The sequence below is a fragment of the Carassius gibelio genome, chromosome A15 (genome assembly GCF_023724105.1).
Source record: "Carassius gibelio isolate Cgi1373 ecotype wild population from Czech Republic chromosome A15, carGib1.2-hapl.c, whole genome shotgun sequence".
In the NCBI taxonomy this organism is placed as follows: Eukaryota; Metazoa; Chordata; class Actinopteri; order Cypriniformes; family Cyprinidae; genus Carassius; species Carassius gibelio.
Window position 1 is genome coordinate 595,572 of NC_068385.1, and position 16,638 is coordinate 612,209.

General features: G+C 36.8%; 1 protein-coding gene and 1 long non-coding RNA gene across 2 annotated transcripts in view; both read right to left on the reverse strand.

The window, feature by feature from the left end:
* Positions 1–16,638, reverse strand: part of LOC128028806 (ribonuclease inhibitor-like) — an 81,452-nt gene that overhangs the window by 15,396 nt on the left and 49,418 nt on the right. The window lies entirely within an intron of this gene.
* LOC128029242 (uncharacterized) lies at positions 3,301–4,840 on the reverse strand. The gene is made up of 3 exons (XR_008187318.1): positions 4,770–4,840; positions 3,504–3,548; positions 3,301–3,396 (listed from the first exon to the last, which is right to left on the reverse strand). It is a non-coding gene; the product is annotated as an uncharacterized LOC128029242 (long non-coding RNA).

The following is a 16,638-nucleotide window of genomic DNA, read 5'->3' on the forward strand; positions in this document are numbered from 1 at the left end:
GCCCATTGTTGTTCACCCCCGCAAAGCACCATTATTATGGCGAACACAATAAATATTTCACATTGTCAAGAGCGTTTTCCCTCTTCCACACTCATCAGTGTTCGGGGTTCTACAGCCATTATTTCCTTGTCACCAGAGCCGTGCTCCTGAGCCACTTAGAGTGCCTAGGACTCAGGGTAAATTTTGCCAAGAACTCACTGCTCCCCAGCCAAAGTATCACATCCCTGGTTGCAGTCTTCGATTTAGTCCATATGAGGACAGTCATATCATCAGAGCATGGTCTGGTAATACAGCAGCTTGCAGCTTCCGCCAGGAACAAATCCTGTTTCCCTCTGAAGTTCTTTCAGGGGATGCTAGTGTCTAGCTAACTCTCGAGCGCAGTTGTGCGAGCACAGGGAACTGGTGCTCAGACACCGTAACCGGCTGGGTCTTCAGGTCAACTGGGAAAAAAAACAAACTCCCCTGTGCAAAGGATCTCTTTTCTCGCTTCTGGGCAGCAGAGGCCAACCTGGGAGACTGGGGAGTTGAGTCCGATCAGACTCCCTCATGTCTGCCAGATTCAGCCATAGTTGACGCTTCTGGACCACCAAACTGGACATCACCTGACCCAAGGTGCACACAGAAACCTTCGACACCCGGAGAGCGAGGTCGGTAGCAGTGCATGCCACCTGCAAAACCCCTGGGTCAGCACTGCCCGCGTGCAGCTCTTGAGCAGCATGGCCTCGTAGACCTGAAGGGTGGCCATGGCGTGCAGGACAGAAGAAAAAAAGGAACCAGCGGAAGTTGCTGGCGATCAGCATGAGCAGCCCCCAGGAACCAATCATCCAGCCTTGAGCACTCGGGGCTGGGTGGAGGATTCCAGTCAAGCCTGATGCCCTCAACTGCCCAGGAAAGCACAGCTGTCAGCTCGGGATCGGACTTGGGCAACGCTGGCACTCCCGAGGGAGGTAACGCAGCTGAATATTATATATATATATATATATATATATATATATATATATATATATATATATAATATTTTATATCATCATCTCACACATGGATCGGCATTTTCTAAAATGTCTAAATTCTAAATCAAAATACATATCTGATACGTCTTAAACAATGAATGTCTTGAGTCTAAACCAGGAACATACTCTGAGTAAAATTAACTTAAAGGTGCTTCTCAATAAATTAAAATGTCGAGGAAAATTTAATTTATTTCAGTAATTAGACTCTATTGTGAAACTTGTGTATTAAATAAATTCAATGCACACAGACTGAAGTAGTTTAGGTCTTCGGTTATTTTACTGTAATTGTGATGGTTTTGGCTCACATTTAACAAAAACCCACCAATTCAACAAATTAGAATACTTCAAAAGACCAATAAGAATATATTTAAGTGAACTGTTGGCCTTCTGGAAACTATGTTTATTTACTTTACATGTACTCAATACTTGGTAGGGGCTCATTTTGCTGTAATTACTGCTTCGCTTCCATGTGGCATGGAGGTGATCAGTTTGTGGCACTGCTGAGGTGGTATGGAAGCCCAGGTTTCTTTGACAATGGCCTTCAGCTCATTTGCCCATAGATTCTCTCTGGGGTTCTGGTCTGGTCAGTTTCCTGGCCAGTCAAGCACACCAACACCATGGTCATTTAACCAACTTTTGGCAGTGTGGGCAGGTGCCAAATCCTGCTGTAAAATGAAATCCGCATCTTCAAAAAGCTGGTCAGCAGAAGGAAGCATGAAGTGCTCCAATATTTATTCGTAAACGGGTGGACCAACACCAGCAGATGAAATGGCACCCCAAATCATCACAGACTGTGGAAACTTAACACTGAAAATCAAGCAACTTGGGCTATGAGCTTCTCCACCCTTCCTCCAGACTCTAGGACCTTGGTTTCCAAATGAAATACAAAACCTGCTCCCATCTGAAAACAGGACTTTGGACCAGTGGGCAAAGGTCCAGTTCTTCTTCTACTTAGCACAGGTAAGACGCTGATGATGTTGTCTGTGGTTCAGCAAATTCCTTGACACTTCTGTGTGTGGTGGCTCTTGATACCTTGATCTCAGCCTTGCATTGTCTTGAGCCTTCACTTTGCCAATTATAATCTATATTGTTAGTAGCCTGAAAAGCCCACAGTCATTATGCTCCATATCGCACTTGACTGGATGTGCAATGCTCTGCAGTACATTTTGACATTTTAGAATGTTAAGTTCTACTTCTGTTATATTTTAGTGAAAGTCACTCAAAAGTAATACAGGAGCCACGTAGCACATTACAATTCTGAGAGATTAATATTGTGAGGTAAGGAACTACTTTTAAATGACAGTAACAAGTAATCTATAATGTATTACAGTTTGGAAGTAACTTGCACAACATTGATAACAAAACATTCAAGATTAGATAATATCTTTTGTCATTAATTTCAGTCTTCAACTTGTGTGTGTATGTGTGTGTGTGAATGTATTTATATATATATATATATATATTAGGGCTGTCAAATGATTAAAATTTTTAATCAAATTAATCAGAATTTTCAGTGGATTAATCATGATTAATCACTATTTGCAACTACACCTGAATCCTAACCATTTTTTTTCTGAAATGCATACCAAAAGATAAATAACAGGACACAGATACATAATTTTCATGTATTGATTCATCAATATGTGGTTCTTTTTTTCTGAATTTCAAAAGTTTAACATTTACTTAGATCAAATTTACCTGAGCACTATATCAAACCATGCCATTTAACTACAGATAATGTAAGAGTTTTAGATGAACCAGTGGTTAAATATAGCCACATATCTATGAAATTATGCATAGAGAAACTCGAAAGAATGCACTCAGAAACACAAACATGCGCCACAATCACATAAGCAGCACTCTGGGCACTCTTGTTTTTGGGAGGTGTTCATTTGCTCTGCCACAATACTTTAGGATCGATATTTTCACGTTCTGAAGGCTTCAAGTGCCAGTAAAACCAAGTAAAAATGCATATGCTTTTCCAAACAGCTGTAATTTTCGCTGCATTGCATGTAGGCGTTCTGCGCATGCGCAGTGTGAAACACAGGACGCTATAACACAGTGATCCTCAAATCTGGCTCGCGAGATCCACTTTCCTGCGAAGTTTAGCTCTAACCCTAATCAAACACGCACGAGTTTGCTAATCAGTGTCTTTAGGATCATTAGTAAATCACAGGCAGGTGTGTTTAATTGGAGTCTGCGCTAAACTCTGCATGAAACTCGCGAGCCAGATTTGAGGATCACTGCTATAACAGGAAGAAGAAGCTCCATCGTATCAACTACCAAAGTCGCAGTCCCATAGCAGACAAGGTGATGGTGCTCAGAAGTTCCAGTCTCTATTTGTGGAGGTGTTATCAGGATGGATAACACTTGATATACATTTGATCTGAAACAAAAAAGTCAAACAATAGAATAACAGAACAACAAAATAGAAAAAATAAACATGTTAATGTCACATGTAAAAAGACCTTGACTTCTAGGGTGGCAACATACATTTAAAATGTAAAGAGTGCTGCATCTTCTATGCCAATCCTATCCCTGGAGGTGAATGAAAAATTAAATATGAAAACAACCTCCTCATATGACCTTTTAAAATTATACAACAAATGCTAAAGGAATACACATACAAAACGATCGTGTCCTTTCATTATTCACTACGTTATTTTACCACAAGCCCCCAAAAACTAAGTTGCATCTATGCTATCTGTCATGTACTAAAGGTAAAAATTTAAAAGAGCAAACAATTAACAAATAAGTTTATCAGAATGTATTATCCAAACTTTACTTCCCCAGTCAACTGAAAAGAAAGTATGTTCTTCAAGAATATAGTGAAGAAGAGGCAAAGAAAATAAGGAAGCTTTATTTTACTTATCCAGTTCTTCCTAAAGCCAAAGAAGTAACATTTAAAATTCTAAAGGACATTTATCCATCTAATCACTTCCTACAAGAAAGATTTAATTGGGAGAACAATTCATGCGGGTTCTGTGAGAAAGATATTGAAACTGTAGATCATATGTTTTTGAAATGTGAATCTGTACAGACTTTTTGGCTGGAATTTCAAAACTGGCTTCATTTCAAACAGATATCAATACACCCTTTGACTGTGATCTCAGTTAAGGTTGGAGTATTGTTGAAGGAAAAGATCCTAGACTTTTTGATAAATAACTTAATTACTTTGTGCAAATACTAGATTCATAGATAAGTAGATAAGTAAGATAAGTATGTTTTTAAAGGTTAAACCTCTCTTCAGCGGATGGAAGAATGAACTAAAGATATTTGCAAAGTCTCTTCATTACAGGATTGACAGGAACGCCCAGAAACTCTTGTATGCTTTGAACTTGTTTTTGTTGTTAGAATAAGACCCTAAGACATCTTTCTTTTTCTTTCCGTTATTTATTCTGTTTTATCTTATGGTGTGATTATTGTTATTTGTTATTTTTTTCCATCTTTTTTCTTTCTATTTGGCTGTATCAACACTAATTATATGTGTTCAGTTGTTGAAATGTGGCGTAAAGGTTTGTAATTGAACTTGATAACTTAATAAAAAACACATTGGACAGACACATTGATCTATAAATTATGTTGTGTATATATGATCAGTGGCCAGACATTAACATTGCTCGCGATATAAATCTATAAATCCATAGTGTTTATTAATTCTTTTGTTAGTAATTTCACGTAAGCCCTGTGCGTTTTTCTTACACTGCACGTTTACAACAGCGTCAGTTCACCATTTTAGCGATGCAGAGATAAAATTACCTGAGTTTAAGTTTGAAGTACTCCCCGCGACGCCATCTTGATGTTTTCAAGTGGAGGTGACGTATTTCCGGTTTTGAGAGTGGAGCTCCACTCGCCCATGGTCTGCAGCCAGACCCTTCTCTGGTTGAATGCACTACGGCGTACAGACGGAGATGAGCATAAATAATGCTCGTGTTTGCAGTGCACATTTCATATCATGTAAAATAATCTATGCATATGAACCGCTGTGTTGGTTTTATCTAGTAAATCAGCAAGTTTCTGTTTTATAGGTAAAAAGTCGCCAACCTTCAGCGCACTAGCTAGTTTAAATGTTAAACATACAGCGATAGATGTGTGTGCCATCCTTTGAATGGTCTCTTTTAACATAATACACATTGCTAATCATAGTAAGCCCAGAGATAGGTTAAATTAGAAAATAAGCCTTGACAAAATTCCCCAAACCACATTATTCACACTTTAATATGATCAGTTTATGTTGAATGTGCAGAAGATATTTTCTATATTTATAAGCTGATCTTTATTTCTGTTGCAAGATTATGTTCATACATGCAAGAATAAAACAGATCTTTTGTAATACTAATGCCAAATCAGACAAGATGACACAAAAATATGCTTTTTTTAGATAACTGGAGAAATAAAATGATGCTGCCTTGTTGTACGATGTAATGAATTTATGCTAAACATAATTTGATTGGTATTTCTTTCACAGCATCTCTGAAAGGACAGCTTCCTTCACAATTACTGCAACATTAAGTTCTCATCTCTAGAGTTCCATCAGCATCACATTAATACTAGCAGTGACATCAGTTTTTAAAGTTGTTGGAGTAAAGAGGCAGCACTCATAATAAAAATAATGTTTTATTTATAAAGAGCCTTTCATAGAGCGCTTTACATGAAGTTGACAGATAACATCACAAATACAAATATACAGTTCAATCAGGACCACTTCCGTCAAGTATATTTATGACAATTATAATTGCATACAGTTAGTGTTGGTGGTATGGTTATATTCTTAGCAAACAATCCACACACCTGTCCATGGAGCCATGCTTTGAAAGCGGAAAGAGTAGCAAGACAAACCCCCGGGGGTACTGCAAGACTGCAAGCATTGTTTTACACATCACCCTACTCAAATGGACACACTTCCATACATACCCAACCACATTTGAGTGACATATTATTCATATTTAAATATATTTTAATTTTTCAAATTTTAATTAATTTGTTCCCCAGCTTACATATGGGATCCCAGCAGCTGTAAGATGCCAGTGTTAAGAAGCTTTTTGTTCTGGAAGTGTTCATTTATATATATATATATATATATATATATATATATATATATATATATATATTTATATATTTATTTATTTATTTTAAATTATACTAGTAACTATAATACACTAGGAATGCGTACTAGGAAAGTGGATTTATTTATGAATTATTATTATTATTATTTGCTTTTAAGTGAATTAAAGGACTATTGCAATAAAAAAAAAAGTGACAAGCCATCGGAACGGAACAAACTGAAAACCGTGGTTAAAAAACTGAGGTATGTATCGAACCGTGGGCTCAATGTACACTTGCATCCCTAGTGAACACACATTTTACAGAGCAATTGCATGTTTGTCAGCTATTTTAAACACAAGCTCTTTCTGAATCAATAGCCCTATTAGCTGGGATTTTCTGTGGTCAAATCATGGTGCATTTTCTTTACATTAAATTTACATTAAAATTAAACCATCTACAGTGTAGAGACTACAATGAAGATGAATTAAACTCTTTATGTTACAGTGTTACAGTTCTTTTTACTTATCATTACTTACAGCAGTGACTCTAGTTTATAAAGTGAAGACTTCAATAGAACAGTAAGCAGTTCACGTCCTGATTTTCGCAGTTTTTTCACATTCAGATTCAGTTCTCTCAGGTGTGAGGGGTTCGATCTCACAGCTGTAGCCAGAGAAGCACAACCTTTTGTTGAGATACCACAATGTCTTAACCTGTAGAAAACAATGACACACTGTTTTTAGGATAGAGATGAGCAGTACTGCACTACTAGTTAGCTTTGGAAAAAACAGTCAGCTAGTCAGTTAATATTGTATCCAGTTAAATGTTTTAATAACTAAACTAATTAAGCTATATAGTTACTTTATATGGAAAGTAGAATGTTAGTTACTGAAGCATTAAAATGTGCCGTTCTCTTACAGTCTTGTCTGTAAGTGTACCTTTTCTCTCTTTTTCACACACACACACACACACACACACACACACGTTTGTTTTGAACAAGTGTGTTCATCCCATAGGTGTAATGGTTTTTATTCTGTACAAACTGTATATTCTATCACCCTACACCCAACCCTACACCTAACCCTAACCCTCACAGGAAACTTTGTGCATTTTTACTTTCTCAAAAAAACTCATTCTGTATGATTTATAAGCATTTTGAAAAATGGGGACATGGGTTATGTCCTCATAAGTCACCCTCTCCTTGTTATACCTGTGTCATACCCATGTCATTATACAGAGTTGTGTCCTGATATGATACAAAAACAAGAGCACACACACACACACACACACGTACAGAGCACCAGACCTGACATACATGAAAAAAATATCCGTATCATAAATTAACAATTCGTTCCAACAGTTTACTGTACTAATTTTTACCCTAATATAAAGTAATTTGTTGACTCATTTTAGTGTAATCGTGGGTAGGTTTTACTTACTTCTGTCCACAATTCACAAACATCATCCTTTTTTTGCAGTGTGAAATGCGATATACAAATAAACTTGAGTCCCTTACCTTAATGAACGCAAACTGTGATAAAATTGATTATGAGGACAGAAGAAGACTGAAAAACATGATATATTTCTGAAGCCTATGAACACACAGTGTGATCAGTAAACTTCAATTATAAATGCTTTTATAGCTACACATAAAACAGAAAGCTGACATATAGTTTAATCCATGGTTATGGGCTCATATATCCCTCATTCGGCAAGAATCCAACTATTTCCATGTTTACAAAATAACTTTTTGACAGGAGACATTAATTACTTACACTAGTGTAGTTCAAAAAGCTGTATGACATTTTCTGAACGCAAAAGGAGAATTTAGAAGATACACATTTCTGAGTTTTTTTTTTTTTTGAAACATTAAATGTTCTAGTGTGTTTGCTTTTTGGCTTTGAATACAAACTTCTTTGTTTCTACAGCTATTTTGTTAGTCAGCTAACTCTTTCTCTTCTACATTACTTTAATCTTAAATCTTAAAAAAAAGAGAATTTGAGTACAAGAGCGTGTGTGAAACTCACCTGAGTCTCTCCAGTTTACAGACAGGATTCCCGAGTCCAGAAGAGAGATGCATCACACCAGAATCTTCTAGATCATTGTCAGACAGATCCAGTTCTCTCAGGTGTGAGGGGTTTGATTCCAGAACTGAAGCCAGAGCATCACAACCTTCATCTGTGATTCCACAATTATTCAACCTGTAGAGTACAATGACACACTTTTCAATTGCTTGATCAGATTGTCCCTAGAAACTTAAAATAGTGGTAATATATACACATGACATCCAGTGTTTGCATTTTTAGGTGTATTTTTTTTAACCTTTGTACCAATCTGTTAATGGCCAATGATGCGCTCGATGGAATCATAAAAAAAAAAAAAAAAGATCAAAGGTCAACCACCTCTATGCAAATGAGCGAAGCTAATCTTCACATGTAAAACACCCTTGCAGATCAAGGTGCCTTTTTGTCACTTCTGGCGGGCTAAAGCACCACTGGTTTGTGCAGCTACACACACATTAACAAATCAGGCTTCAGTAACAGAGTAGACAGGGCTTTCTTCATTAGCAGCAAGCAAGTTCCTGTTCGATAGGGAACTCGTGTGTATCAGTATATTATATCTGTGCATTTGGTTTTAAAGGGACAGCAGGCTAATAAACCTGGTGCAGGCAATGTCATTAATGTTAATCAAACAATAGAGAAAATCTGTTGCTGCTATTGACTGAGTCACTTTTGTAATATTAATAGGAATAAATCTATATTAACACAGTGAAGACAGCAGTGTTTTTTGTACATAACATACAGTTTAAGTAGTGCTTGAAGTTTTTCATGTAGGTCCATTTCCTTTGTGTCTTTGTTCTATTGCTAGTAATTAATTTCTTTGTTAGCAGTTTTGTCACTTACTGTTTAACTGTTTTAGTAAATTTGAGAGATTATCCAGTAGATTTTTTATTCTTTTTTTTTTTTTCATATAAAAATGTATAAAAATTATGAAATTTCAATGTCATCAAAACTTTTGATGTCATGAAAACTTTACTTAAAGCAATGTTAGCGTGAAATAAAATGACTCATATCATTATTTAAGTATTAGTAGTATCGACCACCCCTCATTGACATGCGTGAAAGTACACGTTACCCAATTTGATCAGCTTACGCTGTATGCAATGTCGAGAGACCATCTCGAAAGGGAACGCTCACACAGAGACCTTAGCGCGTATCCAGGCAGCTCCGGGTGCTTTCTGATTCCAACTCCCCTCTCTCATCTATGCTGCTTTCTAAACCTGTTAACCTGCACCTGGGGTTAACCAGCACACTGAACCCTCTTTGTTTGCACGTGTTTAATGCTTAAAAATAGATTAAATGAAAAAGGACATAATTCATCTTGACAAACTGTATATCATTCTAAAAATCTTAGCCTCAAGAATCGACGATAGATCATGCTTTTCATTGAAAAGCTTATAAGAATGCACTTGCTAAATTTGTGTAAGCAGCACACATCAAAACATGCATTATCAAAATACAGTTTGTACCAGATTCATCTTAATAATGAGTCATAAACGGATCCACAGCTGTAAATCCCAATTTAGTTTCTAAGGTAAGGGTCCACTGAACGACATCCCAAAGATTGTCATATTGTTCATATCACCGCAGGTTACAGGTTAAATCAGAAAAAAGAGAGAATTTGTCTGATGAGTGACTCTCACCGAAGCATCTCCAATTTACAGTCAGGGTTCAAGAGTCCAGAAGAGAGTATCCCCACGCCAGAATCTTCTAGATCATTCTCAGACAGATGCAGTTCTCTCAGGTGTGAGGTGTTTGATTTCAGAGCTGAAGCCAGAGCAGTACAATCTTCATCTGTGATGCCACAGTAATACAACTTGTAGAGAACAATGACACACTCTTTTAAAACCCATTATTACAGTGATTATTTGAGTATACCTGTTCAGTAGTAGTTATTTCATAGTTATTTTTCTTAAACCTTAACTAATAGATAATTAATAGTAGTTCTTCAGGAGGTATGACAGAATACATTAGTTACTTATTAGCTAACTGTTACTTAACACAATCATAAAATTATATTACATACTGATTAGTTAACACATCTTTCTTAGTAGTTAACAGTAGTGAGTTAAGTGTTAATGAATAATCACCTGTTAGTTCTTCAATAATTCCTTATTAGTTATGTAGTAAGTAAGATACCGTATTCTAAAGTGTTACCAATATGTTTAGTGATTATAGGTAATACAGGCAGACTATACGTCCTAATTTTATACGATCTAAACGCAATGTGTAAAGTGCATGGCACAGGAACACTCAGGGCATGTCCAAATCCACTTTTGCCATTTTAATGAGACTTGGGTCTCTGCAGAGCAAAAGTGGTGTTTTATCACCATGTTGGTGTTTTCAAACTGCTGGGTGTTTCTAAATCATGCAATCAAAATCCCCTTACCCATCCCCACCCCTAAACCTAACATCACTATGACATCAGCCAATCAGGTATCATGGTGTAAAAACACCCTGATCTGGTAACTCCCATTACTTTCCTGCAGAGACCTATACTTGATTTTAAAACGGAAAAATGGTCCGTGTGCCGGGTGTATTTTTTTGGATTGGGTTGTCCATATTCTCTTAATAAGTAATGGGCGTAACATTCAATAAACCAACCAGAGTGTCATCTCCCATTCCCTTTAAGAGCGAGATGCGTTGGCGCCATGGCGGATTCTGTTCGCGGAAAAGCTGAACGCTTCTCAAGCAAAGAAACTGATCTGCTCGTGCGCAAATAGGTAGCCTAATTCTAATACATGCAATGACTATCCATCATTACATTTTTATATTTATGCAGCCTACACAATAATATTTTTTTACATTGTAATCTTTTTGTTTATTTGGCATGTTTGTGTGATTCGCATCCCTGTGCAAAGTCAACGCACACTGTGGACCCACCCAGAAGCGTATTTTCTACCAACGCACTCTTTAAATAACAAAAGAAATATTAAACCCCTGACTTTAGACTTTAGACCAGGTTTGAGTTGGTCTATGGCCTATTTTCACCTCCTTAAAATAGCAGTGCGCCAACAATGCGCCTGAACACACCTCTTTTTTAGACCAGCACGCCCATGGGTGCACAAATGGGCGCAAATGCATTTGCCAATTAAACGACATGGCGCTGAACGGGAAAATGTGAACGCCTCCGGTTTGAAACTAGCAAACACACTTGCACTCAATGCGCTGCGCCTTGCATCACATTGCGCCGGGTGTATTATAAGGCCCTATAAGATAAACCTTGAATTTTAGTAACTTGTATTCTAATGTAACAGTAAAACATCCAACAAACATTTTTTGTTTCTGCTTGTAGGACTCGTGACCAATTGTGGCCATCCCTCCCCATACAAATATTTTAGTTAATGGATAATTCTTGTTTTTATGATAAGTTTGATCAATAATGTTCTCTATTGAAGAGGACAAAAAAAAACCGTTTCACATACTTTGTGTCCAGTCACTGGTCGCTCAGCGCCTTCAGTATTTAAAAAGTACAACTGTTTGTGTGTTATTAGTTCAGTCAGATTGTGTTTGTCTGAGTGTGACTTAGAAAAACAATTATATGTCGATTCATTTTCAGCTTGTAAGATCTATAATGTGAATTAGATTTTTTTTTTTTTTTCGACTATTAAAATAAGGCAGTTTTTAAATACGTAATGTAAAATAAAAAAATTATTTTAGTTCTAAAAGTGACATCTTGGCCAGTTTTTAACAAGCTGCTATAAGTAATAAGGAGACAGCACTGTTGTTTGTCAAGTCATATTTATTTAAATTGTGTTTTATATAGTACAGATCTCTTCAAAGCAGCTCCAAAGTAATGGCAGTTCATATTATGCTGTAAAGTAGCTCTAAAACAAAAATTGTGTTTTGTGTGTGTGCGTGTGTGTGAGAGAGAGAGAGAGAGAGAGAGAGAGAGAGAGAATAAGAAACATTTCAAACAGTGTGATCTGAATTATATATATAATATATATATATATATATATATATATATTTAATACATCTATACAAGTTAACAGAGTTACTAATATTTCCATACTGTGTAGTCAGATAGAGTCATTAACATTTATGAAATGCTGTTCTAAAGAGCCATAAATATTAATCTAGTATTCAGAATATATAACTAGACACATACAGTAAAAACAAACAATTTGCTCACTGTCAAGTGAGAGGGTGCAAGGGAGCAATTATCAGGGAAGTTTCAATTGCTCTCAAAGGTTGATTATGTATCAATTTTGATATTTGATTATTGCAGACTATACTTTCAATTATCTGTTCACTGGAAACCTAATGTCTCTTTTAAGTCTCACGCTAGCTTCATGTGGATCTTACGATATCCTAATTTAAGACACATGACCTAAAATGTATAGCAAAGCACTCAGGTTTTTTAGAGAATAAACGTAACTAGCCAATGTGCACAGGTAGTAACACAAACAACTATACAGTGTGCTCTATAGACACAATGTGTTCAACACAATTAAATAATTAAATAATAATATACCTGACTTCAGAAAGATATATGGAGCATATGAGATGCACTCTACACTACAGGCTGATCTCAGGGGCGGACTGGGACCTAAAAGTGGCCCTGGACTTTCTGGACCACAGCAGCGCACCACATCACCACAATGACGCATTGGCTTATTAATGTGCAGAATAATTTTTAACACCACTTATAGCATAAAAATATGTTTTACAGAGAATTTGGCTGCATTAAAATGCAAGAAAGGGCAAGATAATATGCGTATGATGTCATCTAGCGACATTTAGTGACTTTTCAGGCGGGATTTAGGGGGGCCAAGATGGCGGCGTGATAGGTGGACGCGTTTCGGAGGTGTCATGAAATTTGAAATAGGACGATTATATAACCATGATAATCGGGCTTGTTTTTTGTGGATAAATGTGTAAGTGATTTTCTACTCGCATTACTAACCTTGCGCTGATTTATCTATGGGCAGAATTAAAATTAGACAGATTTCCAAGAGACAACACGAGCATTAACTATGGAACCTGTTAAAAGTGCTGATGTGAATGTTAGCGTCATCTCCTCTGTGGATTTGAGTTCATCAGGAATTTCAGATTTCTCTTGACACAGTGATTAGAAGACTGATAATTGTCAGACAGGTTGCTCAAGTGACATATACGTCATCAAGCTCAGTTTGAGTCTGTGCATTATGCTCGACCCCCAGGAAATGCGTGCTTCTAATTGACTTCACTTGTCTCCATTGAATCTAATGGGGTCGCTGTGTCCATTTCTTTTACTGTCTATGGAAAAAAGGGGGCTAAGGGGGTCTGAAAAGTCGCTAAATCTAGTGACAAATTCACAAAGTTGGCAACACTGATTAGACAATGTGAAAGTGGGCGTGTACTGTTTGAAGATACGCAATGGAGTAGACCAAACTAAATGGAGGGAGGGCAAATCACATGCAAACAAAACACACTCCTTGTCGGCCGCGGCCGTGCCTGCGCGATCTACTCACTCATCCATTTAGGTAAAAAAGAGATGTCATATTATGATTTCCGTTATTTAAAAATATATTTGTGTACCGGGTGGGTCGGCCCACATTGGCCAGCGGCCCACCGGGAAAAGTCCTGGTGGCTCCAGATGGCCAGTCCGCCCCTGGCTGATCTGACTACAGAATCGCCCTGTAGTGTTGTGTCACTTCCCTTAAATGCTCAGACCAGACAACAAAGAAATCTTCAAATCAGATGTAAAAACATAAAAGTCCTTTTGGTTCTTTAGGTTCCTGTGGTCACATTAGTGTCACACCTGGTTGGAGATCAATTCTCAAAGACCCCTAAAGGGGTGCAGCAGAACACAATTCTACAAAAGTTCTCAATCTTTCTTATAATACAAATGACTACTGTGAAATTAAGACCAATGTACTAATTGCAAAGATACCTTTAAAATTATACTAAACATGAAGTGGAAAAAACAACAGTTTTTATGACAGAAATATAAATATATATTTAAAAAAACTGGAGCAGAAATAAAATTATGTAATTATAATGTTAGTTTATAACTAACTTTATAACTAACAGACCAGATCACCTGTGCTCAATCAAACACAACAAGGGAGACTGATATAGAGGCAATTGTCAGATTTTGTGCCTTTGCCTTGGACAAGAATATTTTGTTCTGGAGGCTGACCCCACGCTCTGCTGCCACACTGGAGCACACACCAACTGGACGCAGTGGGGATTACAGTTACAAATTACAATAGTTCACCCTTAGTGTAATCTTTCAAAATGGTGGACAGCCTTCAGATTTTGCCATTATGGCTAAAAAAGCCCAATCAATTTAACCAATCATCCCAAAAAGAATCTGCAGTTTCAGGACCTCTGTTCGCTATCACCATTCTGTTGTAACCGTTTCTGGTATGGATGTTTGACTGAAAATCCTAAAATAAAAAACACAGTCATTAAAATCAGACATTCAACTGAAGTAATAAAAGTTTTAAATATGTCTTAGCTAATTGAGCACAGATCAATTATGAATGAGCCAAATTTCTCTGTGCATCACATTTGTAAAAAAGAAAAAAAAAAAAGATGAAAATTAATGATTTCTTAATGGAATCCTAAAATTAGCACAAACCAAGCTGAAAGTCAATACCTGTCTATTTTAATTTGCATGCCTTTGTTTGGAATAACTACCAATTCTACTAATGTTAATGTACAGTACATTAGGCGTACACCTAGATAAATGTTCTGCTTTATTAATTTAGAATGAAAACATTAGTATTTATTTGAAATTATTTGTACTTACAGCAATTTCTTTAGTTTATAATGTGAAGAATTCATTAGAGCCGTGAGCAGTTCACATCCTGAATCTCCTTGTTTGTTGTTAGACAGATCCATTTCTCTCAGGTGTGAGGGGTTAGATCTCAGAGCTAAAGCCAGAGCAGCACAACCTTCATCTGTGATGCCACAATCTCTCAACCTGTAGAGTACAATGACACAGTTGTTATGGACAGGGATGCATCGCACTGCTGCTGCTAGTTGGCACTGAAAATACTAGTCAACTAGTCAGTTAATATTGTATCCAATTACATGTTTCAAATAACTTAATTAAACTAATATTTACTTTGTATGGAAACTAAATTGTTAGTTACTGAAGCATTAAAATATGCTGTCCTCTACAGGTTCTTGTCCGTGTTGTGTGTGTTCCGTGTGCTCTTTCTCTCTCTTTCTCTCATGCTTGCACACACGAGATAAGAAAAAGAGAAAGAAAAGAAACTCATAGGCTTATGTACCTGACAATTGTCAAATTGATGTGGTCAGTTAATGACTCTTAAAATAAGGTGGATAGGGCTTATCAGTTTCTATATCTATATAAATGTGAAGCCTTCATTAAATTAAAGTGTGCAGAATGCTAGATACATTTCCAAAATAACTGTCTTGGCTCTATGTTGTTCATTGAAATTGTGTTATCGCCTTTCTGGAAAGACATTTCTATTCAATGTTGCACTGCCGAGCAAAGTGAATCTGAATTATCCAAAATATAAATTACAGAACGTTTAGCAAACACTTAGGACTAAAAAAAAAAAAAAAGTCTAAGGCTAAACCTGGATAAACCAAGCTCTACACTCGAAGCACTGCGCAATTGAAACAAGTTGTTGTTTGATGTTTCTCATATGCAACACAAATGGCAGCTGTTGTACATCTGTTGTACAATGCCGTGGTCACGACAGTGTGATTGCTCAAAAAATTTAGTAGCAATTATAATAGTAAATATAACCAAAACAGGTTATTATTTTTTATATGTACAAAAAAAAAAATATATAAGGAAAACTAGCCCACTCGATTTTCGGCGGCCTCAGCTTTGCACCCGACACTGACTCAGAAAGCACTAGTTTATTAATTCACGAGTTCACGCTTACATTTAATTAGCTGAGGTATGGTATGTGTATTTGTTGTGCTGTCCAGGGAAGGGCTCTGAGCTCGGGAATGGCCCGAACCTAGACTACCCCCCTTCCCCGTCTATTTATAAAGTGAACTTGAAGTGAGGAGATGGGGTGGAGGAGGGATGCTGATAAATCGTCAATGGATAGAGATAAGTCTGCAATATTTATACTATGATATTGATTACTTGATTGTGGTCCACCTGTGTTGATTAGGCTAAGTAACTGACGTGCTTCTTCCGAATCTTGTTAATAAAACATCATTAAATAATAAGTGATTCTTACTCTTCGCCCCCGACACGTTCATATCAATTTGCCGGTGCTTTGAGGCAATTGCTTTATACATGGAATGCCTATATATTAAAGTATGGTTACTATATTATATTAATCAACTTAATATAACGTGCGACTAATTGACTAGAAAAATCTTTAGTAGAGGGCAGGCCAACTTAGCAGAAGGAAGGGCTCCATTTTTAAAATAAGTTTTAAGAAAAGTGTGACAAAGTGTGAAAATCAGGTCATTATTGTACTGCACAAGTTATTCATGCGTAAGGAGTCAACCTTTTAATTTATTTATTACCCTAATTAGATTATGGAAGAATAATTTGTTGATCTTGTCCCACCTGTCCCACCTGCAAATTACGCCTA